The sequence below is a fragment of the Rutidosis leptorrhynchoides genome, chromosome 2 (genome assembly GCF_046630445.1).
Source record: "Rutidosis leptorrhynchoides isolate AG116_Rl617_1_P2 chromosome 2, CSIRO_AGI_Rlap_v1, whole genome shotgun sequence".
Classification (NCBI taxonomy): domain Eukaryota; kingdom Viridiplantae; phylum Streptophyta; class Magnoliopsida; order Asterales; family Asteraceae; genus Rutidosis; species Rutidosis leptorrhynchoides.
The window spans coordinates 575760157-575776163 of NC_092334.1; positions in this window are offsets into that span (position 1 = coordinate 575760157).

Here is a 16007-nt window from a genome sequence, read left to right on the forward strand (position 1 = left end):
TTGGGAGAAATGCCATTTCATGGTTAAAGAAGGCATCGTTCTTGGACATAAAATTTCAAAAGAAGGAATTGAAGTGGATAGAGCTAAAGTAGATGTAATTGCTAAACTTCCACATCCCACCAATGTTAGAGGAGTTAGGAGTTTTCTAGGGCATGCCGGTTTTTACCGACGTTTCATAAAAGATTTTTCTAAAATTGCCACTCCTATGAATAAACTCCTAGAAAAGGATGCGCCATTCATCTTTTCAGATGAATGTATCAAATCTTTTAATATTCTTAAAGAAAAACTCACTAATGCACCGATCATGATAACACCAAATTGGAATCTACCATTTGAACTAATGTGCGATGCAAGTGATTTTGCAATGGGAGCCGTTTTAGGACAAAGGATTGAAAAACGATTTCAACCTATATATTATGCTAGTAAGACATTACAAGGAGCACAAACGAACTATACAACTACTGAAAAAGAACTCCTTGCTATTGTCTTTGCTTTTGACAAATTTCGATCATATCTCGTTCTAGCAAAAACGGTGGTCTATACCGACCATTCTGCTCTTAGATACCTATTTTCAAAACAAGATGCTAAACCAAGATTAATCCGTTGGATCTTACTCTTACAAGAGTTTGATATTGAAATCCGAGATAAAAGAGGAGCAGAAAATCTCGCCGCTGATCATCTTTCTCGTCTTGAAAATCCCGAATTAGAAGTTCTGAATGAATCGGCCATACAAGACAACTTTCCTGATGAATATCTATTGAAGGTAGATTATAAAGAAATCCCATGGTTTGCAGACTATGCAAACTACTTAGTTTGTGGATTCCTTGAAAAAGGATTATCGTACCAAAGACGAAAGAAATTCTTCAGTGATATAAAACACTATTTCTGGGAAGATCCACATCTGTTTAAAAGTTGTCCCGATGGAATAATACGCCGATGTGTATTTGGAGATGAAGCTAGTAAAATTTTAAACCATTGTCACACAGGACCAACAGGAGGGCATTATGGGCCTCAACTAACAGCAAGAAAAGTTTATGAAGCTGGATTCTATTGGCCTACAATTTACAAAGACGCACACCTTCTTTGAAAATCTTGTGATGCATGTCAAAGGGCTGGAAAAATAAGTCAACGTGATGAAATGCCACAAAATGTCATCCAAGTATGTGAAGTATTTGACATTTGGGGTATTGACTTTATGGGTCCATTTCTAAAATCTCATAATAATCTATATATACTCGTAGCCATTGATTATGTATCTAAATGGGCGGAAGCACAAGCTCTCCCAACTAACGATGCACGAGTTGTAGTCAACTTTTTAAAACGTCTTTTTGCAAGGTTTGGAACACCGAAAGCTTTAATAAGTGATCGGGGTACTCATTTCTGTAATAATCAACTTGAGAAAGCTCTTAAAAGATATGGAGTAACTCATAAAATCTCCACCGCATATCATCCACAAACAAGTGGACAAGTTGAAAATACCAACCGAGCTTTAAAACGTATTCTAGAGAAAACCGTAGGATCAAATCCGAAGGAATGGTCCATTAAATTGGAGGATGCACTCTGGGCTTTTAGAACAGCCTACAAAACTCCAATTGGAACCACACCTTTTAGACTTGTTTATGGAAAAGCATGTCATCTTCCAGTAGAAATTGAACACAAAGCATTTTGGGCTTTGAAAACATGTAATCTTGATTTACATGAAGCCGGACGTCTACGATTAAGTCAACTAAATGAATTAGAAGAATTAAGACATGAAGCATACGAAAATTCGTTAATCTATAAAGAAAGAACGAAGAAATGGCATGATAAAAGAATCAGAAGTTCAAAAGAATTTAAAGAAGGAGACAGAGTTCTTCTTTTCAATTCACGATTCAAGCTATTTCCTGGAAAATTGAAATCAAGATGGTCTGGACCATTCATAGTCAAAAGAGTTTTCCCATACGGAACGATAGAATTAATAAATTCAAATGGGATGGAATTTAAAGTTAATGGTCACAGAGTTAAACATTACATACATGGTCCGATGGAAGTCGACAACGAAGTTAATCACAATTTCGACACCACAGCTAACTAAGTGTGGGGAGAATCAAGTCTTTAAAGGATAATATGTATTTCTGTTAGAGTTAGATTGTCTGTTTTCGTGTAGTTCTCGAAAATGGAACCCGAATGGTCTTTCCCTAGCAGACCCTAAAGAACTAGTCTTCTCCCCCCATTCTGAATTTTTATTTTTTTTAGGTTTTTACAAAATGAAGACTGCCTGTGAACTAAACCATGGTCTAATGCTACACGCTTTGATCACTAAAAGAAATAATGATATACTCCCGAGTGAAATAGTATCAGTAATCAGAGAAAGAATGGACGGAGTTAGAAAAGAATCCAGATGCGAAGATAATAAGTTACAATTTGGTAAAGGAAAATCAAAATCCGCAGCGAAAAGAAGAGCACGACACCTAGAACGATGTCACAAATGCAAAAAATGGTCACATGGAGGTAAATGTTCAAATAATCAAACCTATTCAAATACCGAATTTGTTACTTTATGCAGAGACGGACCGTTCATATGTTTAGAAGAAAAGACACTGAATGCTCGAGGTTACGCCTATGTAGCCATGGAAAACCAATTAAACCGACTATCTTATGAATGGGATAGATCATATAACTAAGAAATCTATTTCACAGGTATGTCTGTACAGTTTTTATTTTTATTTTTAACCTTTTGATAATAAACGCTAATTTGTTCGCTAAAAAGTATTAAATTGGTATTGAATAAAATTAGGTTTGGCGACCGAAATTATTGATATCATTCAAAAATTTATTACATCACTGCGAAATTTAACGTTTATTCTTAAGGTATAAATATCTTTAAACAATCAACCCAAAATATTTCAAAAATTCGTCATGAGTTAAATTAGGTCTTGGAACCGAAATTACTTTACCAAAAAGAGGGGCGCATATTTTTGATAATATTTGATTGATTAAAGTGGGATAAAAAGACAAAAAGATTTTTAATTTTATTTTTACCATGTTTTTAATCTTAATATTTAAATCTTAAATTAATATTGTAAACTTTGTAAAAACAATATATTTAAAATTGTAAATATTTGAAAAATTAATATAAGTTTAGTATGAATTTATAAATTTTTAAATTAAGTTTGGTGTAAATTTTTAATTTTTAAAATATTAATTTTTAATTTTATGCATTTCAAATTTTAAGTTTGGTGTGAATTTTTAATAATAATTTTGAATTTTATATTTAAGTTGTGTGAATTTAAAAACAAAAATTTACTTTATCTCATTAAGTTAAGAATATGATTTTTAAATTCGTCGTAAGTTGAAGACTAGGTCTTTGAACCGAAATTGCTTTACCCGAGGGAGGGACGAGAACTTTTATTATCATTATTTTTAATCTTATTGAATTAGAGTATGCCAAAAACATTGAAAAAACCCAAAAATCTTAGCTTTTAAAACAATCGCTACAAAAAGACAAATTTTAAAATTTTGTCGAAGGACGGACTAGGACATCGATCCGAAACGACCTCGTCCTAAATAACAAGGGAAACAAAATTTTAAAATTAAGTACTTAATTGTTTCAAAAGTTAATGATTATAAAAAAAAAAAAAAAAAAAAAAAAACTCCGCGAGTCGCGGAGTTTAAAGGGTATTTCACCGCGACTCGCGGAGGGACCAATTCCCAGAAAAAAAAATAAAACGTAAAAAACAGAGCAGTTCACTTCCCCACCCAAAAACACTGCGAAGAACAGCGAACAAAAACCCCAAAAACCCGAAAAATACACCCCAAAATCCCAATTTTTAACCGTTAATCACCAAATCTTTTGCTAAAATCATGTTGAGAAGGATGCTATCTAAGAATTACTCAAGAAAAACGGTAAATTTCTACACCTAAACACCATTTAATCCGAAATTTGGTGTTCTTGAGCAAATTTTTCCCCAATTTGATTTTGATGCTTTTTAGTGTAATTAGACTTAAATTGTTTATGTATTATGCTTGTATAACCTAGATTGATGCTGTTTAACATGATTAGAAGCCTTAAACTTCAAATTTTGAATAATCTAGGGTTTGTGTTCTTGAGCAATTTGGGGCTTTTTGATATAAACAGGTTATGGCCGATTTTTGTCATGAATTGTTGCTAAATTGAGTAGTGTAACATGTCTAGGTAGTTAAATGATCCAAACTTTGAGCCTAAACATGATTTTGAGAATTAAAGTGGACTTTTTCAAGTCTAAAATTCATGAACTTGATTTTTGAAAGATAATGCCATTTGAGACTTGTTTGATTGCTAGTAATGATTATTTTGACATGTTATTTGAGTTGAATGCTTATGAACTTGGCGAACATTTTCGTATATGCTTATATGAAAAAGTGTAGATTTGATAAAAATGTGAAAATGAGCTTTAGTTTGATATAAATTGATAATGTCATTGTAATTATTTTGATTGATGATTTTGCTGACACTAATGCATATTTGGATGCACAAAAAATTGTGTTTGATGTGTTTTGCAGAATGAAAGGGGTGAATCTTCATCCCAAGCCCGCAATGCTCCTGCTGAGAATTTGGAACAACGGGAGGTGGATAACTACTACAAGCAGGATATACCTCATCCAGTCATGACCTTTTCTGATATGCACTTGGAAGAGTTGCACCCGAACCTGAGATTTGACAGACTTTGGATAGATTATCCAAAATATCAACGGGGTTTGCATACTCTTCATTCTAAGGTTGTTGAGGTACCGAGGGTCATAGAATGGGGACCCTTAGAAGCTGTAGAATTGGCCGGGCCAATTAGGGAATTACTTGTACAGAGGTATGGTAATTCTTCTTTTAATGACTGGGTACATTTATTCACCATACGTAGACCTGTATATAAAGTATGGTGTGAAGAATTGTTATGTAGTATAGAGTTGAATGATCGGGTAGCTAGTTTAACCGATCGTTCTTTTATTAGATTTTTGTTAGGCGGTTCGATGCGCCACATGTCTTTACTGGACATGGCTCAGGCTTTACGTATATATACGTCTGAGGAGTTAGCGTCTGCCGATTGTAGAGGATTGATACTAAACGGTAGAAAGATAGATGAAAATTTTGATACACACGGTGTGTGGAGTCAAATGACAAGCCATCACCGTTTCAAAGGGGGAAATTACTCTTATTTGGATATAGATAGAGCCGAATTAAGAGTGATACATAGGTTTTTAGCTAATTCGATTACACAAAGGGGTAAGAACAAAGAAAAAGTAAATGAACAGGATTTGTTTTACCATATGTGTATTCGAGACCCACAAAGCGCTGTAAGTATACCATATTGTGTGGGTTATTATTTATCAGCTATGGTTCGGGGGATGCGACCACATAGCATAATAGGAGGTGGTATTTTTATTACTTTGATTGGTGAATATCTCGGTGTGGATATAAGTCGGGGGAGATTATTACTAGAAGAGCCGGAACCCCGCGATACTATAGGTTTAAATGTATACCATGGTGCGAAAGTTTTGAAGAGGCGAAATAACGCCGCAGTACGATACCATGGTAGACATCCACAGGTGGAGAGAAACCAGCAGCAAGGTAATGTAGGAGGGGGGAATGATATGCAAGAAATGCATAGGTTTATAGCTTCTCAGGAATACGAAAATGCTAGACAGAGAGCATTTGAAGATTGGCAAGTTCATCAGAACCAGATCATAGCTCATTGCCAACATATAGGTAGAAACTATATTCCTACACCGAAACCCATCTTCCCTCCTTGGTCTATAGAGATGCAGCCACCGTATCCTACGTATGACCCTGCCGAAGCATTCTATAGCACTTATGGTTATGCCTGGAACCCCTATTGGTACCAATATCATCCTTAGTTTACTTATTATTTTTTTTTTTGTAATTTGTAATTATTGATACGTTTAATACTTTTGTTAATATTGTAATCATTTTTATAATTATCTAACTTTTATTCTTAGATTTTAATAATTTTTGAATGTGGGGTAATATACCAAACTTCAAAAATATGTATATATGTTTGCAGTTTATCTTATGTACACAACAGGGTAAAACAACGCATTTTCAAAGACTGGCATTAAGTTCAGCAAAAGCAACTAATTTTGACGACAAGATGCAAAATATATGTGAAATAACAACAAGACGGAATGAACAAATGATGTGCACCATTTATCATTCAGCAAACAAACGCCAATATATTTGGAAACTTTGGTAAAATTTAATCATTTTCACACTAATCACCCTCAATAATTTAAATTGTTACTGATTTCTTGCAAATGAGGGCATTGCAAGATCTTAAGTGTGGGAAGGGGTTAAATTCTTTCGGATTTTAAAATTTTTATCTTAAACACTTGGTTACCATTAAAAAAACTAGTAAAGCAGTAGTTGTATTAGAATCTAGTGCTCTCTGATAATAAAGAACAGCCCTAGTCTTATATACTAACTACCCAATTCTAGTAAAATTTTTAAAAAAAAAAAAAATTTCAATTAAATGAACTCAAAATCATGTTATACATATTTATGAACGATAAAACTAGGTTTTAACACCGAAATTATTGTTACCTCGGAAAGGACATAAATTGAGAAACAAACTAAAATGTTAAAATTCATTTAAAATGGAATAGAGGACGATAAAAAGGAAAATAAAAGCCAAGTGTGGGAAAATTTACCAAGTTATCTTAAACATATGTCACATATATCTGTAACAAATAACTGAAAATACTTTTGCTTTGGACTAAACTAAACTGTTTTACCCGATGAAAGAAAAGAAGAGATGGATCTACACGATGAATCAATTCCATCATTAAAAGGAAGTAAAGTCTTCCGAAAAAGACACGCGCTTCTTGATTTAGGTCATGAAGTTGTCGTCCAGACCAGCTGTAGGTTGACGAAAAATCTAGAAAAGTCATCACTAAAATCAGCAGGAAATCCACGGACCTCAGCATTAAACAGGGTCGCCAAGTGGTCAGATTTATCCTAACCATGAAAAGGATTTATCTCGTACAATGGGGGGGCACCGTGCAAATTAGCTTGATAAGACTAATGAATCAGATCCCCAGAAAGGATAATCTCCTTAAAGATTAAAAATCAGCTTTTAAGACTGATATCACTCAATCCTAGAGATTGACCTTAAAGATTGAGAATTCAAACTCATGGAATTCAATGATATCTAAACTCGAGCTTGAACGAGAAAATATTTCGATCAAAATTATAAACCGATTTGTTTTCTGAAAACCCTATTTTTAATGCGTTCATTACCATTGAACGTAAAATTCTAGGAATTCACCTGGAATTCATTAGGTCACCTGAACTAAATCGGGTGTCAACAGTAAGAACGGTGGTTGCATAGTGGTCAAAGACAGGACCTTGTGCCATACCGAAAAATTATAAGGGTGAGCTTTACTATTGCTCCTACCAAGGATAGTAATTGCGTCCGACACGTTATAGACCATAATCAAAAGCATGTCACGGGACATTGCCTTAACAGTTGCTTGTTCAACGCTTTCCTTTACAACCGGACGGTAGTTTACCGAAAGGTAATATACGGGACAAGTAAACTGGACGTGTTGCTTTCCAAATACAAGGTTAGCAAGTGGGTGACACAAAACCGCAAGTTTGAGCTAAAATTTTCAAATCTGAAACCCACCAAACCCACAAAAATATTTTGCAAACACCGGTAAAGAGTTATTCCGGAAAACTTATCTAGGGTAAAAACTAGATTTCAAAAGATCAAATGTTTTCATAAAGATCCAATTTCCTTAATGGATCTAAATTTTTATAGTCATGTGGGACTGTAAATCATATCGTTACTACCATTGTTTATACCACCGTATAGAAATCACTGATGTACAAAGTGTGAAGAATAAAGAAGTGATTCTTGTATTTCAAGACAATATTGCTTGAGGACAAGCAACGCTCAAGTGTGGGAATATTTGATAATGCTAAAAACGAACATATATTTCATAGCATTATTCCTCAAGAAAGACAAGCTTTTAGTTGCAATTGTTCTATTTACAAGTGATATTCGTTTAAATAATAAAAGGTGAAGACAAAAGACAGATTCGACGAATTGAAGACGCAAACGACCAAAAAGCTCAAAAGTACAAAAGACAATCAAAAAGGTTCCAATTATTGATAAGAAACGTCTCGAAATTACAAGAGTACAAGATTCAAAACGCAAAGTACAAAATATAAAATTGTACGCAAGGACGTTCGAAAATCCGGAACCGGGACCAGAGTCAACTCTTAACGCTCGACGCAACGGACTAAAAATTACAAGTTAACTAGGTATATAAATATAATATAATATATAATTAATTATATTAATTATATATATATTATATTTATAAATAAAAACCGTCGGCAGAGAAAGACTCCAAGATATGAGCTGGAATTTCAAACTCCGCGACTTGCGGAGTTTGAAGGCAAAATTCACCGCGAGTCGCGGAGCCCCAAAATTGAAAACTGCCTATAAAGCCAACCGAATTCTGATCAAAATCATCATCTTTTTTCTTCCTCATTCATACGTAAAATTTATATTTATATTTATAATTTATATTTTAATTTTAATTATAATTCTAATAATAAGGGTATGTTAGCGAATATTGTAAGGGTGTAAGTCGAAATTCTGTCCGTGTAACGCTACGCTATTTTTAATCATTGTAAGTTATGTTCAACCTTTTTACATTAATGTCTCATAGCTAAGTTATTATTATGCTTATTTAAAACGAAGTAATCATGATGTTGGGCTAATTACTAAAATTGGGTAATTGGGCTTTGTACCATAATTGGGGTTTGGACAAAAGAACGACACTTGTGGAAATTAGACTATGGGCTATTAATGGGCTTTATATTTGTTTAACTAAATGATAGTTTGTTAATGTTAATATAAAGATTTACAATTGGGCGTCCCTATAAATTACCATATACACTCGATCGGACACGATGGGCGGGGTATTTATATGTACGAATAATCGTTCATTTAACCGGACACGGGAATGGATTAATAGCCACTAGAATAATTAAAACAGGGGTGAAATTACATTCAAGGGTAATTGGTGTAATTGTTAATAAAGTAGTAAAACCTTGGTTTACACGCAGTCGATAACCTGGTGTATTCATTAAACAAAGTATTAAAACCTTGTTACAATTCGAATCCCCAATTAGTTGGAATATTTAACTTCGGGTATAAGAATAATTTGATGAGGACACTCGCACTTTATATTTATGACTGATGGACTGTTATGGACAAAAACCAGACGGACATATTAAATAATCCAGGACAAAGGACAATTAACCCATGGGCATAAAACTAAAATTAACACGTCAAACATCATGATTACGGAAGTTTAAATAAGCATAATTCTTTTATTTCATATTTAATTTCCTTTATTTTATATTTAATTGCACTTCTAATTATCGCACTTTTATTTATTGTTATTTAATCGCACTTTTAATTATCGTACTTTTTAATTATCGTAAGTTTATTTTATCGCACTTTTATTATTCGCAATTTCATTATCGTTATTTACTTTACGCTTTAATTTAAGTCTTGTATTTATTTTATATTTTACATTAGGTTTTAACTGTGACTAAAGTCTTAAAATCGACAAACCGGTCATTAAACGGTAAAAACCCCCCTTTATAATAATAATATTACTTATATATATATATGTATTTTTAATAAAAGTAAACTAATATAGCGTTGAGCTTTGTTTAAAGATTTCCCTGTGGAACGAACCGGACTTACTAAAAACTACACTACTGTACGATTAGGTACACTGCCTATAAGTGTTGTAGCAAGGTTTAAGTATATCCATTCTATAAATAAATAAATATCTTGTGTAAAATTGTATCGTATTTAATAGTATTTCCTGCTAAAATTAATAACTATTTTATATACACCTCGCATAACATCAGAGGCTTTGGAAGCGATTTCAAAGCATAAGTCGGAAAGAACAAAAGGTGTTAAACATGTGAAACAACAAGAGACCATACGAACCACTTTTGCAGGTGCTAGCATTTGGTCGTGCCAAGAGTATCGAGGACCTTGATCACAAAGAGTATATTGAAAAGCTTCAAAAATTTTACCTCGAGCAGTTCAAGCATTTGATCGACAAACTACCACAACAAACCGACGAATCATCCGAAGACGACGACTAGTTTACTAGTTTAATTTTTTTTAATTTAAATACTTTTTTTATTTAGCAGTTTATAATTTTTTTAGTTTATTGAATATTATATTATTAGCTTTATCAAATAATGTGTTAATTTTATATAATAACATGTAAAAATATAAAAAAATATAAAAAATTGTGGACCCTACATAAAACTGGCACAAAAAACTGAGATTTTGGGTTATTAATGGTCAAACACTGATATTGTCATATCACGGGCAGATTTCACTTTTTGACCAAAATGTGCATTATCTGTATGTGATATCACATGCACGATTGAAAATAGTTTAACAGTGAAGAAATGAATGGAATATACCTGCCGATTTTATTTTAATTTTCTTTCTAATCTTTCCCATAAAAAAAGAAATATCCAATTCCTTCAAGAGTAATTAAAATTGAAATTACTTATTATTATTATTATTATTATTATTATTATTATTATTATTATTATTATTATTATTATTATTATTATTATTATTATTATTATTATTATTATTATTAGTATTATTATTATTATTACTATTATTACTACTATTATTACTACTATTATTACTATTATTAATGCTATTATTACTATACGAGAGACATATTAAATTAACGTGGCCACTATGTTATGATCCAAGTCGGGTCATACCCAATAACAAGCTAACCAACACTTTATATGTAATTTATTTTAACGGTTGGATTGTTAAATAAATACGCGACACTTGAACTTTAAGAAAAATGGTTTTCTTAAATATTACTTGATGTGTATATATATATATATATATATATATATATATATATATATATATATATATATATAAATTATGGAATAATTTATGTAATATGGAATTAATTATTTATGGGTTAAATAATTAATTAATTTATGTCACATTTATATAAATTGGTTTTATATAATAAAATGTACATAAATATATTTGCAAGTTTATAAAATGTGCATTATAAATATATGGAAGTTTTATATAAAAGTTTTATAAAACATTTATCTTATTTAAAACTAATTAATTTTATAAAACTAATGGGTGGCATGGGGAGTGTAAGAAAGCATGCTATTGATTCCAACACTTGGCTATACTTTCCCATTTCCATATACATGCACTTTGACTCCTTGGTGGATACATACACTTGCAAAAGACATAAAAAAAAACTGCACTCCTTGGCTCTCCTATGCTGCTGTTGCCGTGGGCTTTCAAGGGCAAAGGAGGGATCAAAATCTTTTTTGCAAGTTCATTCAAGTGTTACAATTAAATCCTAACTAAAAGCAAAGGTGTTGGTGGTTAGCTTGGGGTATAACTACTTGAGGTTTCATCCATTTGAAGCTCTATTCTTCATCATCATCTTCATCACTCTCTACCAAGCTTGGAATAGGTATAAACTCCTTTCTTGCTTGTAGTTTGTAAGTATGTTTCACAACTTGATCCTAATTGGGATTTAACTTTAATTAGTTAAAGTTTAACAAGTTTAAAATTGGTAATTACATGCTTCCGCAAAGTTTGATTCTTAAAATGTTTTAAGCATTTTGTAACTTGTTAAATCCCAACAATAGTATCAGAGCCGAGGTTGTTGAAATATGCTTCGAGATGGTTATTATACTCACTTTATATTTTGCATTTTATGTACATGCATGATAGTAAAATGCAAAAATTAAAGTTTTGGGTGGGTTTAATGCCTTGGCCGAAATATTGGGGACCCAAAATGGGTTTTGGATCTTCCACTTTGGTCATATTTTGGTTGCATGTTGAGTTCACAATCAAGCCTTGACCTTGTGTTTGTTTGGTTGCATGTTTGGTTGAATTAATCTATTCATTTGGTATGTAATATTATTTCATTCATGTGGTTGTAATATTCATTCAATATGGTTTGTAATTTTATTATTTTGGTTATGTAATTTATTTTATATTTGGTATGTAAAATAGATTAGGTTGTATTTTCATTTTCTAGAAAAATGTATTAGGATATTTTTTTGTAAAAATGAAGATACAAGATGAAGACTTGGAAGATGCATTTGGATGCAAGATTAAGTGGGAGATTTTGAAATCTCCTACTTAGTGTTATAACCCTTAACCGGTGACATTTGTTTTCGGCTAAACAAATGTCTACCAAATCGGCTTGATTGTGAACACATTTGTTTGCATGCGTGGTTGTTTTATTTCTTGTATGATTGTGGATTGTGTATGTTGCTACTACAAGTTATCACACAAGTTAACAACAATCAAAACTAAAATTTAATTGGTTAAATTATTAACAACATGATATTTACCAAACCACAATTTAATCGGATAAATTGAAACGGCTAAAAGGACATTAATAATCGGTTATTAAGAACATGATAAGGATCATATATATAAAATGGTTTATATCAAGTAATTGGCTAAAATTACATGACTTGAAAATGGATTTCAAATGAACCATACACTAAATGCATGTTGGTGTATGGCATAAAAGCTTTCTTAAACTAGAATTATGAAACTTAAAATCCCTTTAACAACAAGACAAACAAGTTAAATGCCATCCTTTTGTGCAAACACTTAAAAATATTAGGGAACTCTTAATGGGATAAAGGTCACCTAACCGTTATGAGCAAACTAATATGATTAAGGTAAATTTGGCACACTTGTGGGATAAAGGTCACCTAACCACTAGTATGTTGAATTTACACGTTAGCACAAGTAGGACGACTTGATTTGGGAATCATGAACTTAGGGTCACCGAAGCATGATGAACAAATAGGCGTTGATGGGATAATATGCCATGCAAAAGGATTGCATGATCCCATAACTTAGAAGTTGCAAAAGGATTGCAATTGTCATATAATGACTACCTAGCTAAAACAAATAACGGGATAAAGGTCACCTAACCGAAATTTGGTTTACCGTTGGATTCTAAAAAATATCAATTGGATTTAAAGGGTATTGATTGATTAAATTTGAAATCAATACTTAAATGAACTTTGTTAATTTTGTAGATGGCCGCTAATAACAACAACAACATGCAAAACGCACCACTTAACCTAAACAACCTATCGTTAAGGTCTCTCCTCGAGAAAGACAAACTCAACCATACGAACTTTATGGATTGGTTTCGTAATCTTAGGATTGTCCTCAAACTCGAGGATAAAGCGTATGTGTTGGAGGACCCCATTCCCGATCAACCCGACATGGATGATACGGAGGGCATGGCTTACTATGACAAATATTGTGCCGATTCGGTGCAAGTTGGTTGCCTAATGCTTGGGACTATGATACCCGAACTCCAAAAGGATTTCGAACATCATAGTGCATATGACATGATAACGCAATTGAAGGAGATGTTCCTTCAACAAGCACGTGTCGAGCGCTTCGAAACGGTTCGAGCGCTACATGCATGTCGTATGGATGACACCCAATCCGTCTCCTCCTATGTCCTCAAAATGAAAAGCCTCATTGATCGCGCAAACCGTCTTAACCTCAACATTTCCAATGAGCTAGCCACCGATCTTATCCTAAACTCCTTGTCAAAGAGGTTTGACCAATTTGTAATTAATTACAATATGAATGGGATGGATAAGAGCATAGGTGAGCTTCACGGTATGCTTAGAACGGCGGAAACTAGCATGGGTAAAAGGGCTTTACCCGTGTTAGCAATCGATCAAGGTGGGTCAAAAGGTAACACCTCTAAGCCAAAGGTGGCCAAGAGAAAAGGACCCGCCCATCAAGGCAAAGGGAAAGGGAAGATGGTTACCCCAACCATCAACAAGGCTAAGAAGCAAAAGGTAACCAAGAAGGCAAACCCCAAAGAAGACCCATGTTTCGGTTGACGTGAGATGGGTCATTGGAAACGAAACTGTCCGGTCTATCATAAGGAGTTGAAGGACAAGAGGGATGCAGGGCAAACCTCAGGTAATATATATATGGTATATATAGAGCTTAGTATTACTTCTTCTAATACATGGGTATTAGACACGGGATGTGGAACTCATATTTGCAATTCTTTGCAGGGGTTCAAAAGAAGTGATCATAAGGCGGGAACATCAAGTCTCTATATGGGCAATGGTGCAAAGGTGCATGTTAAAGCTCAAGGAGATTTTATTTTGAAGTTTTCAAGCGGATTGGAACTTATTTTAGAAAATGTTTTGTATACTCCGGATTTGTGTAGAAACATTATTTCTATTTCTCGCTTAAAACAATGTGGTTACGTTGTTAATTTTATTGATGATGATATTCATGTTTCTAAAGACAATGTATTCTATTTCAAGGCTTCGCCTTCAAATGGAATTTATGAATTGGTTCATGATGACGCATCATCGAGCTCTATATACCATACAAGCACCAAGAAACTCAAAAGGGATTTGAGTGATTCCTATTTATGGCATTGTCGCCTTGGCCATATAAACAAGAACCGAATGCATACACTTCAAAAGAATGGACTTTTGAAATCAACTGAAATGGATTCGTTTGATGTATGTGAATCTTGTTTACAAGGCAAAATGACTAAAGCACCTTTCAAAGGGACCTATGAAAGGGCTAAAGACTTATTGGGATAAATACATTCGGATGTGTGTGGTCCCTTTAAGCCCATGACTAGGAATGGTGAAAGATACTTTGTTACATTCATTGATGACTTCAGTCGTTTCGGATATGTCTACTTGTTAAGGCATAAGGATGAAACTTTTGAAGCATTCAAAGAATATCAAAATGAAGTACAAAATCAACTCAACAAGACAATCAAGGTACTGCGTACCGATAGAGGGGGTGAATACCTAAGCGATGCCTTCCAAGATCATCTTAGAAGTTGTGGGATTATCTCACAACTCACTCCTCCTGGAACACCCCAACTGAATGGAGTTTCCGAAAGGAGGAACCGAACCCTAATGGATATGGTTCGATCTATGATGGCTAGAAGCTCGTTACCTCTATCATTTTGGGGTTATTGTCTATGCTCCGCGGCTCGTATTTTAAATATGGCCCCAACCAAGAAAGTGGAACGAACACCTCATGAGATGTGGTTTGGAAAACCTCCATCTCTATCATACTTAAAGGTATGGGGATGTGAAGCTTACCCTAAGCGTTACGTCCCTAATAAGTTGAATGCTCGGTCCACGAAGTGTATCTTCATAGGATATCCCAAGAATGATATGGGGTATTATTTCTATGATCCATCCGAGCAGAATGTATTTGTTGCTCGGAAGGCGGAATTCCTTGAAACTAAGTTCCTAATGGAAGGAAATAGTGAAAGGAAGATAGATCTTGAGGAGGTTCAAGATCAAGTAGATGATACACAATTGGTTGACACTTGCACTCAACATGAAAATGTTGATAATGATCAAATGGATGATCAAAATACACAAGACGTTCGCAGATCTGGTAGGATTAGTAATCCTCCTGAGAGATATGGGTTTCTCATGGATGGTTGCTATGTGGTTGATTTGGATGAACCAATAAACTACCAAGATGCTTTATCAAGGATCGATAAAGATAAATGGCAGGAAGCCATGAACGCTGAGATGCAATCTATGTATGACAACCAAGTTTGGGAACTTGTTACACAACCTGCTGGCTCAAGGCTAGTTGATTGTAAATGGCTTTTCAAAATGAAAACCGACATACATGGAAACTTGGATACATACAAAGCTAGACTTGTAGCAAAAGGTTTCACTCAAACTCAAGGGGTTGATTATGATGAAACTTTCTCGCCAGTGGCGATGCTAAAGTCTATTAGGATATTATTTGCCATTGCTGCTCACTATGACTATGAAATATGGCAAATGGATGTCAAAACCGCTTTCCTGAATGGATATCTTGAGGAAGATGTCTATATGGTACAGACCGAAGGTTTTGTTG